At 48.6% G+C, this 17,011-nt stretch overlaps 1 pseudogene; it reads left to right on the forward strand.

Annotated features, from left to right (window-relative positions):
• Positions 1-3,479: 3,479 nt before the first annotated feature.
• LOC113831515 lies at positions 3,480-13,011 on the forward strand (annotated as a pseudogene).
• The last annotated feature ends 4,000 nt before the right edge of the window (positions 13,012-17,011 follow it).

Genomic DNA, 17,011 nt, shown 5'->3' on the forward strand with positions numbered 1-17,011 from the left:
CCCCCAATTTTCCTCCTATTGTGTCCTTCTTTTCCTCCCCCTATTTCATTTTCTTCTCTTGGATGCGGTATTTTTAAATAAATCTTTTCAAAATGAATCAGTGTCGCCAGGCGTTGGTGGCGCAAGCCTTTAGTCCCAGCACTCAGGAGGCGGAGAGAAGAGAACTCCCCAAGCTCTTTCTCGGCTGTTTCCATAGTACCAAAGACAAACTGAAAAATCATTTTTCAGGGCAGAAGTCTGGCACTTATTTCTGGTTTATAGTTTAAACTGTAATTTCCAGTTTATATGCATTATTCACAGGTGTGCCCAGCCTCTTCCATTGCCTAGCTCCACACACGCATCTTAACTGAAAACTCTGTGTGGTTGGTTTCTCACACCTGTTGATGCTTCTCATGCTGAAATGCTTGCAAGGCCGCTTGCTGTCCCCTCAGACGTAAAATCCTTCATTAGCTCCCTTCTCCCTTTGAAGTTTACCAGACGCTCCCCCACCTGCTCCATCCCATCCTGATACACCCGCACAGCCCCTGAGAAAGGGGATCGATACCATCCCACGCCATCCTTCACACCCTGACAGGGTGCAAGCAGGAGAGCGTGCTAGCCTGTTCCCACCATGCCCACAGTGTGATCCAAGAGGCAATCACTACTAAGGAATCTATGGGATACAACCAGAGTGCAGAGAGTGGGGACAGCAAGCCAGGAGCCTTCAGAGCACAGCATAATCATTGCCTCAGGTACCTTCCATTATCACACAATTTACAGCCTAAGTCCAGGCTAAAAGGTCAATGGGGTTTTACAACAGACAGGCTAGTCTCACTTAAAGCAAAGGATTTTTTTATTGCAATGTGATGGGAGTTGTCTTTCTTTATAGATGTTTGTCTTATTGGTTGATGAATAAAACACTGATTGGCCAGGCAAGATGATAGGTGGGACTAGGAGACAAGGTGAATGCTGGGCATTGTAGGCAAAGAGCAGTTGTATGTAGCACACAAAGGACTAAGAGGTCCAGCCCCTTCTCCGGTAAGATAAGACCACATGGAAATACATAGATTAATATTAATGGGTTAATATGCAAGACAGAGCGAGCCAATAAGAGGCCCTAGTCACCGGCCAACAGATATATAATTAACATAAATCTCTGATTGTTCATTTGGGGCTGACATATCTGTGGGACTAGGCTGGCAGGAAGAACAATCCATAACAGCAGCGGTGGTGTACTCTTGGAAGTGTGAGAAAGGGCAGGGAAATCATGAAAACATATTCCTCATGAAGCTGTATTTACCCTGATGTGCAACCCAACAAATCTTTATGTCAGATGAGGATTTGGAATCCACCAAGGCATGTTTGCAAACTCACCTTGTGACTTAACCCTTCTATACAGAATAGAGGATCCAGGTCTAGAAATGTGGCAGGCTTTCACCTGAGCCCTGCAGGGAAGCAGAAGCAGGGTGAAGAGGTCTCTGGGCAGAGAGAAGCTCAGGGAATGTGCCATCTTTCCTAGGTTGGGGAAGAGCGTGGTCCAGAGGGAGGTCCTGCAAACATTGGGGAAGAGATGACAAGGAGACTGTCAAGGTAAGAGGGCCATGGCATGTTCCTGTTCAGAATGACAGAAAGAGTCAAGAAAGTTGTACTTTGGCTGGAGGGATGGCTGCATACTACTCCAGGGGATCTGAGTTCAATTCCCAGAACTCATGCCTGGAAGCTCACAACTGCCTGTAACTACAGCTCCATGGATCTCATGACCTCTTCTGGACTCCAAGGACACTTGTGCTCATGTGCACAACACACACACACACACACACACACACACACACACACACACACACCCCAGAGAGAGAGAGAGAGAGAGAGAGAGAGAGAGAGAGAGAGAGAGCATGTACAGCACAGACACATAATTAAAAATAAAGTAATTCTTGAAAACTGAAGAAAGAGACTAGTTTAGGTCCTTGAATACTACATCTAAGATTGATCATCCACAAGCAGGTCATAAGAGACATACAAAAATAAAACAAGAACAGACTGACATTTTCTAACAAAACTGGATATTCACAATGCTGACTTAAAAATGAAAACTAAGCTTTGAGGAGAAATCATTTGAACAAAATGATTCCCTCATAAATGGAGATGTCGACTAAGATTGGGTAACTTTCAGCACTTGCCAAGAGATGATAACTTACAGTAGAGTATGAAAATGCAAACTTGGGGGTCTGGAGAGATGGCTAGGTGGTTAGGGGCACTGGCTGCTCTTGCTGAGGACCAGGGTTTAGCTCCCAGTACCCACATGGCAGCTCACACTGCCTGTAACTCAGGTTCTGGGCATCTGACATCCCCTTCTATCCTCCACAGACTCTGCACACACGTGGTGCACACACATGCATTTGGACAAAGCACCCATACACATGAAATACATTTTAAATGCAAATCTATTGCGAGTTGACAGAGCCCTCTTTTGGTTGTCATTCTGTTTTTTATTTGAGACACAGCCTTGTGAAGTTCATGTAACTGAGGCAGTACGAATTCTGTCAGAAGTCGACTTCATGGAGAACATAGAGGGAGAAGAATGCTTGGCTTTAGTCTCTAATCCAATTAACCATGTGAGTGACCCTCAGACCTGATTGCCTCTCCTGGTAATGTAGGAGGCAGTTTACTGTGAGAAGTCTCCAAACTGCTTTACAGTTGCTTACTTTACGGCTCTGCCCAATGCTAAGTCCCTTGGGCTTTTATTTCCACTCTTGAAGTAACAGAAGAGCTGGAGGTGACTGCAGCTTCCTCCTAGACTCCTCTGGGGGAAACTCAAGCCAGAGCCTGGGGGGAAACCCTGTGTGTCCCCCATGCAAAGAATATCTCTGAAAACTGACACAGCCACACCGTTGAGTGTGCAGGTCACCAGGCCAGGCTTCAGATCACTGAGGATCCCAGGAGCTTCCAGGAACCCACAGCTCAGTCCAAATGGTGAGTGAGGAGTTTGTGACTGTGAGAAAGTCTGTCCAAGGGAGGTGTGGGCCTCAAAAAGGGGGTATTGAAGTCAAGAGAATGTCGTGAGAAATGGCCCCTTTATTGGGAAATAAGTACGTAAATGAACAAATAGAAGAATAAATAAATAAATAAGAGTGAAGACAGACTGGATGTGGGGATAATCCACTTCCTCCTGTGATTCCAGTGCCTTACACTGAACTCAGGGAATCCAGCTCTGACATCCACTGTGAGACCATGGTCCCACGGAAAGGTGAGAGAGTGCCACTCCCTGCGCACAGAAAATGCTTGGCAGTTTCCCATGCCCATGAGGGAAATGTTGGCCTTCAGAATAAAGAGAGGACATGAAAGGCCTTGAGGAGTTGTGGGGTTGGTGGGTTTTGTCTTAAGAGTTTTGTGGGAGACACAGTTAGAAACCTGTAGATATTGCTAAGTCTTTGAACTTTTCCTGAGAACCTCCAACTTTTGCCCTCCTACAGGTGAACTCGGCCTTGACCTTCCCTCAGGAGATGAAGGGCTCTCCCACCTTCCCTCCAGATGGCTGTCTCCTCCCTCTGCTCCTCCTGGTGTCCAACACACTCTTGGGAGGTCAGTGCTCTGCCTCCTGCTCTGTATTTATTTTCTTGTTTTTAATGGCTTCTCTCAAGTAAATATAATCATTTGTCCAAGAAAATATCCTCCCCCATCCTTTGGGTAGGTTTTATAAATCTCAGAACTGTGACATTTACCTAAACCTTCACTGAGTGTGGGTGAGTTTAGCCTGTTATGGGTTCCTGTGTCTGTTGAGATAGCCTTCCTGAGGTTCACAGGGTGTGTCAGTTTCCTCCTTGTTGTGGCCAGCTACCAGACAAGAGGTAGTTTCAATGGGAGGTGTTCAGTTTGGCTTATGGCTTGAGGGTTTGGGCCACTGTGTCAGGGAAGGCGTGCATTGGGGGTTCTGTGTGCAAAGGAGAACAAGAATTTGGATTCAGAATTCTTGGTTGTGATGTTGACTAAATCATTTATTCTCTGGGGGATATTGGCCCCTCCTTTATAAAGCAAAAGCACCCTCTAGATGAAGTTCCCAGAATCCAAAGAGAACTCAGAAAGGAGATCATGTGAATGGCACAGTTGGGTATTATTTCCTGAATCTGATGTCAGGTGGTAAATATAAAAATCCAGATGAAACCTAGGGCTGTGCATGCTAGACATCTGGTCTACCTTCAAACACATGCTAGACAATTGGTTGACCATCAAATACTAATGTCCAAAAATGCTCATTCAAAATTCTGTAAATTTTCATGTAAAAACCCTTGGGAGGGGTCTATGTATGGATGGGTGGATGTATTCATGTGTATATTCTTGCATGTGTATTTGTGTGTATGTGTGTGCATGTGTGCGTGTGTGTGTGTGTGTGTGTGTGTGTGTGTGTGTGTGTGTATGTGTGTGTGTGTGTGTGTGTGCAAGTTTATTATAGGATTGTTTATAGCAATAAGGTGGAAGTGCTATAAATGTTACCCATTAGGAGAATCTTGACCATAATGGTATAGATTGTTAAAAATTAAATAAATAGGGTATAACTAACCATATGTACTAAAATAGTTGGAAGCCCTCCATTGCCAAAACTGATGCATGATTGCATTCATGTGAAACCATGATTCAACACTGCATTGTGGCTTCACCCAAAGTGAAATAGTCTTTCTAAATTGTACATATATGTACACTGACACCGGTATTAGGTAGATGAGAACATACATCCTCTGAGTCACATTTGGAAGCAATGTGGAGCTGAAAAGAGCCTCCCCCAATCTAGCAATGGCTGCTGGAGCATCACTCTCTCTGGGGTAATGGCCAGGGCTGTCATCTCTTTCTCTCTCTCTCTCTCTCTCTCTCTCTCTCTCTCTCTCTCTCTCTCTCTCTCTCTCTGCTGTTTTTGTGATCTTGGCTATGTGGGCATACTTGAAGAATGTCCATTTCCTAACCCTTACAATGAGATAAGGCCATGTATTTCAATAGATTCAAAATACTGCAGTAGCTGACATTCTGAATAAGTACTGATATGATCGAAGTCCCAAGAACACACACACACACACACACACACACACACACACACACACACACACACACGCATGCACACACACACACAGAGATAACTATTTGTACACATTTATATAACTATTAAAATTTAATACTTTGAGTCAGGGTTTCTCTGTGTAGCTCTGTCTTAGAACTCACTCTGCAGACCAGGCTGGCCTCTAATTCACAGAGATATACCTGCCTCTGCCTCCTGAGTGTTGGGATTAAAGGTGTGTGCCACCACCACCCAGCTCAAAGTTTAACATTTTTAAAAAGTAATACAAAGAGAAATATGTCTGGTTCCCTAAATATGAAAAGTCAGGATTGTGTGTTTGAAGTCTCATGTCTCTAACTTGCTTCCATAATCTGTCTCTGGTCCCAGAAAAGTCTTTGTTTTCTGTGAAGGGACAAACTGAGCCCATCACGGTCCTGCTTGGGGCTAAGGCCACTCTGCCCTGCCAGCTGTCTCCTGCACAGAGTGGGACATCTCCCATGCACATCCGCTGGTACCGTGCCCGCCTCACCCCTGCTGTGCTGGTGTTCCACGATGGACAGGAGCAAGGAGATGTGCAGATGCCGGAGTACCGAGGAAGAACCCGGCTGGTGAGAGATGCCATCGCCACGGGAGATGTGACTCTGCAGATACAGCAAGTCCAGGCTTCTGACGATGGTCTGTATCACTGTCAAGTTACACATGGCTTCACCTCCCAAGAGGCTGTGATTGAGCTCTGTGTCAAAGGTATGTGAGCTCCGCACAGGGTGCTGGTTGTAATAAAAGATAGACAGCAAACTGTCCATAAACCTCCTTATGACCATCCTTGAGCTGCCTGTGATCCTGGATGTGTTTATGTATCTGTGGGTCATCACTGCAGTGTGCAGTGAGAGTCAGACTATGAGGCATGACTGCAGTGTGCAGTGAGAGTCAGACTGTGGGACATCAGTGCAGTGTGCAGGGAGAGTCAGACTGTGAGGTATGACTGCAGTGTGCTGTGAGAGTCAGACTGTGGGACATGACTGCAGTGTGCAGTGAGAGTCAGACTGTGGGACATCACTGCAGTGTGCAGTGAGAGTCACACTGTGAGGCATGACTGCAGTGTGCAGTGAGAGTCAGACTGTGGGACATCAGTGCAGTGTGCAGGGAGAGTCAGACTGTGAGGTATGACTGCAGTGTGCTGTGAGAGTCAGACTGTGGGACATCAGTGCAGTGTGCAGTGAGAGTCAGACTGTGGGACATCACTGCAGTGTGCAGTGAGAGTCAGACTGTGGGACATCACTGCAGTGTGCAGTGAGAGTCAGACTGTGAGGCATGACTGCAGTATGCAGTGAGAGTCAGACTGTGGGTCATCACTGCAGTGTGCAGTGGGAGTCAGACTGTGAGGCATGACTGCAGTGTGCAGTGAGAGTCAGACTGTGGGACATCACTGCAGTATGCAGTGAGAGTCAGACTGTGGGACATGACTGCAGTATGCAGTGAGAGTCAGACGGTGAGGCATGACTGCAGTGTGCAGTGAGCGTCAGACTGTGAGGCATGACTGCAGTGTGCAGTGAGAGTCAGACTGTGGGACATCAGTGCAGTTTCCAGTGAGAGTCAGACTGTGGGACATCAGTGCAGTTTCCAGTGAGAGTCAGACTGTGGGACATCACTGCAGTGTGCTGTGAGAGCCAGACTGTGTGACATCACTGCAGTGTGCAGTGAGAGTCAGACTGTGGGACATGACTGCAGTGTGCAGTGAGAGTCACACTGTGAGGCATGACTGCAGTGTGCAGTGAGAGTCAGACTGTGGGACATCACTGCAGTTTCCAGTGAGAGTCAGACTGTGGGACATGACTGCAGTTTCCAGTGAGAGTCAGACTGTGGGACATCACTGCAGTGTGCAGTGAGAGGAAGATTGTCTGCCATCAGAGATTAACATAACAGACTTAAAACTAAGGGGTGTTTGTGTGCCTCTGAGTGTGTGTGTGTGTGTGTGGTGTGTGTGTGTGTGCCTGTTTGTGTCTGAGTGTGTCTGAGTGTGTGTGTGTGTGTGTGTGTGTGTGTGTGTGTGTGTGTGTGTGTGTGTGTGTGTCTGTGTGTGTGTGTGTGTGTGTGTGTCTGTGTGTGTGTCTGAGTGTGTGCCTGTGTGTGTGGTGTGTGTGTGTGTGTGTATAATTGTGTACATATGAAGGCAGGGGTCACACTCAGGTCATTGTGTGTGACAGGGCTCTCATTGGACAACTCAGCTAGGCTGGGAGATGAGTGAGCCCAGCACCCCACCTGTCTCTGGTCCAGAGCTGGTGCCACCACACCCAGGTTTTCATTTGGATTTGAGGAAGTGAATTCGGGTCCTCATGGCTGCACAACAAGAACTCTGATGCATTTGACAAACCCTCTGAACCTTTTTCCATATCCTACAAGATCCCAGACAGTATATTCAGTAGTAACTCTGACATTAACGTTCAGTAAATCCAGACAGAAAATACAATCAGACCCATTTTCAAGTTTTAACTGAAATCTCCCAAGAACAATGCCTCAGCTTTCCGAGTCTAAGCGCATGCAACAACAGTGAGCTAAGATCAAACTGAGTCTGGGGCAGCCTCAGCTGAACTCTGAGTTCCAGGCTGCCCTTCAGTATAGTAAGTTCCCCTTCCCTCATGCACTGTGGCCTCCAGGAATCACAGGCCTCAAGCAGATGTCTTCTCTCCTCAGGGTTAGGCTCTTCCCCTCTCAGGGCCTGAGAACAATGGGATCTGAGTGTCCTGTTCCTCAAGTGGCTGGTTCCCAAAACCCAGGGTGCAATGGAGAAACAATGCTGGGGACACTCTTCTGTCCTCCTCTGAGTCACAGACCCAAGACAGAGCCGGGCTCTTCCACGTGGAAACGTCTCTTTTGGTCACGGATAGAGCTGTGGGCAATGTGACCTGCTCCATCCAAAATCCCCTCCATGACCAGGAGGAAGTGAAGGCCATCTTTCTCCCAGGTCAGTGAGGACCAAACTCCCAGGCAGGGGAACGAGAGGGGTGGGGGCTGAGAGGAGCTGCCTCTGTCAGGTTTCTGGCTGTCTCTGTCTGCACCCTGTCAGAGCCCTTCTTCCCCAGGACTTTCCCTTGGAAAGTAGCTCTGGCTTGCCTGCTCCCCATACTACTGGTCCTGTTTGGTGGGACCAGCCTTGCTGGCTGGAAAGAGCACCAAGCTAAAAGGCGAGAGGTGGAGAAAAAGTCAGAACAGCAGGAAATGTCTCAGAAGAAGGAGGAGATGAAAATCGCACTGAAGAAAAGAGGTATAGACAGGGGGAACCACAGAATGAGTCAGAGGGCTATAGAAAAGCTGGGGGACTCAAAGGAGCTCGAAAGGCACAGAGGGAGGGGGCTTGGGAGTGCTCCACAGAGCCATAGTCATTGCAGAGGACCAGAGGGCCTGGGGAGTGGACCTCAGGCCAGTGAAGTGCAGCCTCAAACCACAGCCCAGGCCTTCACACCCTGCTCTTCAGTCCCATGTGCCCACACCCCACCCTTCTTCCAGAGGGTGCTGCTGCTGTTTCTTACCCTATGAATCTGTCAAGAGCCTGCTTGAGAGGAAGCCCTCACCCCAGGGCACCTTATCAGTTTCCCATGGCCATATGCACATGTTTATCCCCTACAGGAAAGCCAACCCCAATTCATTTAGTTACTCTCCAGGCCCAGGGTGGCTGAGACCCAGTGTGATGGATGGTGCACCTTCCCTTTCTTTAGATGACCTCCAGGCCGCGCTGGGTAAGTGCAGCTTCTTCTCCCTTCATCTTTCCAGCCACTAGGCCACTCATGGGTGTTATTTCTTTCAGATCAATGGAAGGCTCTGTACAGAGAAGGTAAAAGACCAGGTGTCCTGCACCCCCATGCCCTGATGCCAACTCCCCCTCAGTACCCTCATGGGGTGGGGATGAGGGACTAAAATGTTTAATGATGACTGGTGTGGAGACCTGAGAGGGAAAGGGGGAAGTGAGGGCACAGGTCAGTCCTCAACTGTCCCTGGTATGTTCTGTTGCAGATTGGAAGAAAGCCCTGCTGTTCCCTGGTAAGTGACACATGGGCATTAAATCTTGCCAGCAACTCTGAAACAATGGCATATTACCTGGAAACTTAAACACATGTGTGCTCACACATGCACACTTTAATGGCTGTCAACTTACAAGGAAAAAAACAAAACAAAAACTTTTTTTGAGTCAGGACCTCCCACTACCGAGGCTGGATCATCACGTGCTGTGTAGCTAAGGCTGCGTGTGAATTCCGAGGCCTCCTGCCTCACCTCCCAAATGCTAGGATTTCAGGTGTGCATCATTTGTGCTGGGGGTTCAGACAATCCATTCTTTTCTGTAGCTAAGAAAAAAGGAGAGAGAACTATTTACTTATTGTGTGCATGTGTTTATGTGATGTGTGTATGAGTGTGTGTATAAGCATGTGTGATGCGTGTAAATGTGTGATAGACAGAGTGTGTATAACGTGTGTGCATATGTGTGAGTGTGTGCATGTGATGTGTGTGAGTGTGTATACATGTGTGTGTGGTGTGTGCATGAGTGTGTGATGTGTGTGTGAGTGTCTGCATGTGTGTATGTGTGTGTGTGTGGTATGTGTGTGAGTGTGTGCATGTGTGTATGTGTGTGTGGTGTGTGTGTACATGTGTGTATGTGAGTGTGTGATATTTGTGTGAGTGTGTGCATGTGTGCAAGTATGTATGTGATGTGTGTATGATGTGTGTGACTGAGTGGTGTGTGATGTGTGAGTGTACTGTGATGTGTGTCTGTGTCTGTGTGTGTGTGATGTGGAGTTCACAAACACACTAGGTCATTCCTTGATCCCGTCGGTGCAATTCCATACATCAGACACTGTGCCACACATAGGTGGCACAGCTGTCATCTCTGACCCTGTAGAAGTTAAAAGTCCCCAAAGAACATCAGCAAGAAACCAGGCTGTTCCAGGCAGCCTGAGTGCTGGGAGAATCTGACAGACAGGTGGACCTCCAGGGTGACAGACAGGTGGGCCTCCAGGGTGACAGACAGTTGGGCCTCCAGGGTGACAGACAGTTGGGCCTCCAGAGAGACAGACAGGTGGGCCTCCAGGGTGACAGACAGGTGGGCCTCCAGGGTGACAGACAGTTGGGCCTCCAGGGTGACAGACAGTTGGGCCTCCAGAGAGACAGACAGGTGGGCCTCCAGAGTGACAGACAGGTGGGCCTCCAGGGTGACAGACAGGTGGGCCTCCAGGGTGACAGACAGGTGAGCCTCCAGGGTGACAGACAGGTGAGCCTCCAGGGTGACAGACAGGTGGGCCTCCAGAGTAACAGACAGGTGGGCCTCCAGAGTGACAGACAGGTGAGCCTCCAGGGTGACAGACAGGTGAGCCTCCCGAGTGACAGACAGGTGGGCCTCCAAAGTGACAGACAGGTGGACCTCCAGAGTGACAGACAGGTGGACCTCCAGAGTGACAGACAGGTGAGCCTCCAGGGTGACAGACAGGTGAGCCTCCCGAGTGATAGACAGATGGGCCTCCAAAGTGACAGACAGGTGGACCTCCAGAGTGACAGACAGGTGGACCTCCAGGGTGACAGACAGTTGGGCCTCCAGGGTGACACACAGGGGGACCTCCAGAGTGACAGACAGGTGGGCCTCCAGGGTGACAGACAGGTGGGCCTCCAGGGTGACAGACAGTTGGACCTCCAGGGTGACAGACAGTTGGGCCTCCAGAGTGACAGACAGGTGGACCTCCAGGGTGACAGTCAGGTGAGCCTCCAGGGTGACAGACAGGTGGACCTCCAGAGTGACAGACAGGTGGGCCTCCAGGGTGACAGACAGGTGGACCTCCAGAGTGACAGACAGGTGAGCCTCCAGGGTGACAGACAGGTGGACCTCCAGAGTGACAGACAGGTGAGCCTCCAGGGTGACAGACAGGTGGGCCTCCAGGGTGACAGACAGGTGGACCTCCAGAGTGACAGACAGGTGGGCCTCCAGGGTGACAGACAGGTGGACCTCCAGAGTGACAGACAGGTGAGCCTCCAGGGTGACAGACAGGTGGGCCTCCAGGGTGACAGACAGGTGAGCCTCCAGGGTGACAGACAGGTGGGCCTCCAGGGTGACAGACAGGTGAGCCTCCAGAGTGACAGACAGGTGAGCCTCCAGGGTGACAGACAGTTGGGCCTCCAGGGTGACAGACAGGTGGGCCTCCAGGGTGACAGACAGGTGGGCCTCCAGGGTGACAGACAGGTGAGCCTCCAGGGTGACAGACAGTTGGGCCTCCAGGGTGACAGACAGTTGGGCCTCCAGGGTGACAGACAGTTGGGCCTCCAGGGTGACAGACAGGTGAGCCTCCAGAGTGACAGACAGGTGGGCCTCCAGGGTGACAAACATTTCTGTAAGCAGCTTCTGCTGAGACTCTAACAATTTGTTCTGAGATATTCCAACTGGAGTTGCGAGACTCCTCAGGGGCTGGGAGACTCCTCAGGGGCTGGGAGACTCCTCAGTAGCAACATCTACTCTTGCAAAGAACCAAGTTCAGCTCCCATGGCTATATACTGTGGCTCACAGCCATCGGTCACTCCAGTCCTGGGGGATCCAGCGACCTCTTCTGGCCTCTGCCGGCACTGCACTCATGTAGTGCACATACATACATACATGCAAACACTCAACACATAAAATAAAATTTAAAAACAAATATTGTTAAAAATGTCCTGTGAGCCGAGTGTTGGTTGCGCACGCCTTTAATCCCAGCACTCGGGAGGCAGAAGCAGGTGGATCTCTGTGAGTTCAAGGCCATCCTGGTCTCCAGATCGAGTGCCAGGATAGGCTGCAAAGCTACACAGAGAAACCCTGTCACGAAAAACCAAAAAAAAAAAAAAAACCATCCTGTGGTTCTGAAGAAGGGAGCTAAGCACTGAGGATAGGGTCAGCATTCTCCTTCACTGCAGGGGAGGAGGGTCAGCCATTCTCCTTCACTGCAGGGCAGATGGGGGCAGGATTGGCTATTTTCCTTCCCTGCACGGTGCAGAGGACCAGCATTTCCAGCTGTTCCCTGACACCTGTCCTCATGGCTGTGTATATCAGATGTTAAATTTCTTTGTGGAGGGAGCGTCAATGAGAGGACACAATGCTGTGTCTGTTAGGAAATGAAAGTCCTCACCTCTCCTCCTCCTGGGGCTATGGGCATGGACATATCTAGCTTCTCAATAAAACCTGAGGCCCAACAGCTGCTGCATCTGAGCAAGAGGGGCTCAGCACCCACACCTACCCTCACCCCTACCCCATCCTCATCCCCACTCCCACCCCACCCCATCCTCCTCCCTATGCCCACCCCTACCCCATCATCATCTGTAGGGAGACACTGTAGCCCAGCCTCTTAGTAGCCCGGACAGGTGTGCCGGGACACGCCCATGAGGGCGTGGTCAGGGGAGGTCTATAGGTGACGCTGGAAACATTACGATTGTGACTTTGTCTCCTCCTCCTTCCTCTTCCTCCTCCTCCTCCGCAGCTCCTGTGAGGATAAAGCATGAAGTGACTCACCAGGACAAACCTGGCCCAGAAACAGAAGAGAGCAGCAGAGAGGAGACAGCACATCCATCCCTCAGCAGCCCACAAGAAGATCACCACGTCATCACGCTGTACCAAGAAGGCTTCTCGTTGGGGAGATATTACTGGGAGGTGGATGTAGGGGACACTGAGGAGTGGACACTCTGTTTACGAGCTGTCCACTCAGGATGTGCCATCCAGAGAATCTCTGAGGAAACTCAGAGTCCTGGAGAAGAAGGGAGATGAATACAGGGCTCTTGCCTTCTGTTCCCAAGCCGTTTCTCTGGAACTGCTGGAGACTCGGCCACTCAAGATTGCAATCTTCTTGGACCAGGAGGACAATGACCTTTCTTTCTACAATATGACTGATGAGACCCACATCTTCTCCTTCGCCCAGGCCAGATTCTTGGGATCACTCTATCCTTACTTCACGCGTCATCCCGTGGGCCTCTCTCCATCACACAGTCCCAAGTGATGTGCACAAAGAACTCCGTGGGTACTTCAGTGTGTCATCTGTAAACTCCAGGACTCTGGTCCTCCTGGCAGTCACAGGGACCTCTGCTGGGAGGCCTCTTACCTGAGACTCCATGAGCCTCTATGGCCAGTTTCTGGACCTCAAGTTTCTGAGACTACCAGCAGAAAAGACAGATTCTGCCATGTGTGCTGTTATGATTATTAATAGTCTTCCTTTTTATACAAATCTGTTTAATCATTCCTAAAATAAATGAATCCATGGCTTCCTGAATCTGACAGCACATTTGCTCCCTGCTTATATACCAATGGCATCATCATCATCATTATTGTTATAATTTAGGGCATCATAGGGCCATTCTTGTGCAAGTGTGTAGTGTACTCTGGGTACATTCACCCGGTGTTATTCTTTGTCTATATCTAACTTCCTACAGACCAGCAATGTGCTGATTAGGTCTTTGTCAATTTGACTCAAGCTAGAGTCATCTGGGAAGAGAAATCCTCAGGTGAGGAACTGCCCCCATCAGATTGGCCTGTAGGTAAGTCTGTAAGGCATTTTCTAGAAGGATGGTTGATGTGGGAAGACCCAGCCCACTCTAGATGGTTCCACCCCTGGTCCGGTGGTCCTGGGGCATATACGAAAGCAAACCGAGCAAGCCTTGAGGAGCAAGCTGGTATGTAAAGTTCCACAACAGTTCCTTGTAGCCTCTGCATCAGCTCCTGCCTCCCGGCTCCTGTCCTGAGTTCCGGCCCTGACTTCCCTCAGTGATGGAGTGTGATCTGTGAGTCTCTCCTCTCCAAGTTGCTCTTGGTCATTGTCATTGCTGTGAAGAGATGCCGTGACCAGGCAACTCTTTATGAAAGAAAGCATTTAACCGGGGGCTGCCTTACAGTTTCAGAGGCTTAGTCATGGCAGAGAGCATGGCAGCCACCTTGGTGCTGGAGAAGCAGCTGAGAGATACATCCTGGTCTGCAAGCCTCAAGAGGGAGACCTCACAGCCCATCCCAGTGACACACTTCCCCCAACAAGGTGCCACTTCCTGGTGACTAAGCATTGAAGTTCATGTGCCTATGGGGGACATTCTTATTCTAACCACCAGAGTCTTTACCACAGCAACACAGAAGCAAACCGGGACAACCAGATATTGGGGTTTCATTTCTTTTTTTTTTTTCAAGACAGGGTTTCTCTATGTAACTTGGCTGTCCTGCAACCCACTCTGTAAACCAGGCTGTTCTCTAATTCACAGAGATGCACCATCATCCGGACCATATCCAGTTTTCTTAACTGAATTACTATGAAATGACCCGAGAAAGGCAAACCTTGGCATTGTAAAATTATAGCAACTAAAATACTAGACTGAACATAAGTAAAATGACACTGTGATCTTACTCCATAAGTTTTTAATGCTATATCTGTGCATTTTTCTTAAAGAATTAGCAATAAACAACACAATCCCACAATGACACAGTTTCTTTAACAAAGCCATACCTACTCCAACAAGGCCACACCTCCTAAAAGTACAACTCCCTATGAGATTATGGGGGTCAATTACCACATTCTACCCCCTGGGTCCCATAAGCCTGTAACAATATCAAAATGCAATTAGTCCAACTTCAAAAGTCCCCAAAGTCTATCACTATCTCAACCATGTTTTAAAGTTCAAAGTCTCTTCTGAGACTCATGCAATCTCTTAACTGTAACCCCCTATAAAATCAAAGTGAAAAAGCAGATCCCATACTTCTAACATATAATGGCACAGGATACACATTGTGATTCCAAAACATAGGGAAAGGAGCACAGTGAGGAAAAACAAGACCAAAGCAAGATTGAAAACCACCTGGGCAAACTCCAAACTCTGCATCTCCATGTCTGATGTCAAAGGCCCCTCAGATCTCCAAATCCTTTCAATGTTGTTGACTGCAAGAGACTTCTTTTTCTTGGGCTGGTTTCACTCCCTCTTAGCAGCTTCCCTGGGAAGTAACCATGGCTCTGGCCTCTAAAATATCTTGGGGTCTCCAAGGCAATGCAGGCTTCACAGTTCACGAAAAGGCTGCAATAGGCCTCCATGCAGAGAAAACCCTGACACATACCTGGCTTCAGTTGCTTTCCTTAGTAAAGGAGGAATATTCCAAAACCTATGTTTTCTATCATAATTCTAAAGCCAGAACCACAAGGCTGAAGCAGCCAAGTTCTGCTGCCTGCTAGGGCTGGAACATGGCCACTCACTCAATTACATCTTCATCAGCTTTCTGTTTTGATGGTCTCCTTCGATGCCTAAAAGTCACTGTCCTGCAACTGGATCTGTAGACCAGGCTGGCCCCAAATTCAGAGGTCCTCTGCGTGCCCAGTGCTGGGATTAAAGGTGTGTGCCACCTCATCCAGCTCTAAGTTTTTCTTTAACTCCTTTGCACAAGTAGGAAACTTAGCTGGCTGGGACCTTTCTCTAAGGTCATCACGCCCTTTATTCCATTTCTTAACCCATTTAGCTCCTTGAACACAGAATTTAGCTCTGTTCTACTTCCTGGTGCCTTTTTTCTCTTCAGTCTGTACATTCTGTATTTTTCATTGCTCAGCTTGCTACTTTTTTGTTTTTTGTTTTGGTTTGGTTTTTGTTTTTCGAGACAGGGTTTCTCTGTGGCTTTTAGAGGCTGCCCTGGAACTAGCTCTTGTAGACCAGGCTGGTCTCAAACTCACAGAGATCCACCTGCCTCAGGGACTAAAGGTGTGTGCCACCAACACCCGGTTCAGATTGCTACTTTTTATTATAAGTCTTCATTAGTGTTAACACTTATAACCACATGACAGTCTATCCAAGGGAATTAATCCTAACTCATCACTTTAGCCTCAGGCAGACTTTTCAGCCAAGGGTAAAAAGCAGCCACATTCTTCCCCAAAATATCACAACAATCTGTAGGCCTCATATTAATATTCTTCTCCTCTGTAATCTCTTGAACCAGGCCCACACAATTCACCAAATCACACTCAGCACCACAGTCTTCCATGTTCCTACTAGCGTGCCCACTAAGTAACCCTTAAAGCATGACTGCTTTTCTAATCCACATTCCCAAGGTCCACGTTCCTCCAAACCAAAGCATGGTCAGGTCTATCACAGAAATACCCCAGTCTCTGGTACCAACTTCTGTCTTAGTTAATGTTTCTATTGCAGCCAAGAGACACCATTACTGCTGAAGGGATGAGCCCCCAATCCTACCCCCCTCTCCCACTCCCTGCTTTAGCAGTCATGACAAGCTGCAGAAAAGACATGTAGGCCCCTGATACAGCACATGTCTGACCTTGCTGGGCCTGCCCTAGTCACTAGGAAGTCAGATACCTGCCTCGTGGCAAGGAACCAATCAGAAGTTACCTGCCAGGGCTGTGTTTTATGGCTCTGGGTGTGCTTTAAGGTACTAGTGGCACAGCAATGACATGAAGAGCATATCAACCTCCCTGGGAGGGCCTATAGGCCATAGCAACCACTTGACCAATCAACACAGGACAGGTCGTCCAAGCCCGGAAGCACACCAATTATGAGACTGTTGCTTACCTCTAGACACTCCCTTTACATAGCCCAATAATTTTCCCACCTCTTGGTTCTTCAAGGCTTTCTCCCACCATCTGCCTCCATGAACGGACAAAGAGCCAGAGTTAATGCAGTTAGCTCATTAAACAACAATAAAAGACTCTTTGCTTTTGCATCAGAACAGGTCTCTTGGGGGGTTCAGAATTTGGGCACAATACTACAGCAACTCTTATAGAGGAAAAGACTTTTAATTGGGGTGGCCTACATGTTCAGAGGTTTAGTCCATGACCATCATGGTGGAACACAGTAGGGTACAGGCAGACATGGTGCTGGAGAAGGTGGTAAGAGTCTTCAATCTTGACCTGCAGGCAACAGGAAGTGAACTGAGTCACTGGGTGTGGCTTGAGCATATATGAGAACTCAAAGCCACCTCCACAGTGACATACTTCCTCCAACAAGGCCATACCACATAATAGTGCCTGA

The sequence above is a fragment of the Cricetulus griseus genome (assembly GCF_003668045.3).
Source record: "Cricetulus griseus strain 17A/GY chromosome 1 unlocalized genomic scaffold, alternate assembly CriGri-PICRH-1.0 chr1_0, whole genome shotgun sequence".
Taxonomy (NCBI): Eukaryota; Metazoa; Chordata; class Mammalia; order Rodentia; family Cricetidae; genus Cricetulus; species Cricetulus griseus.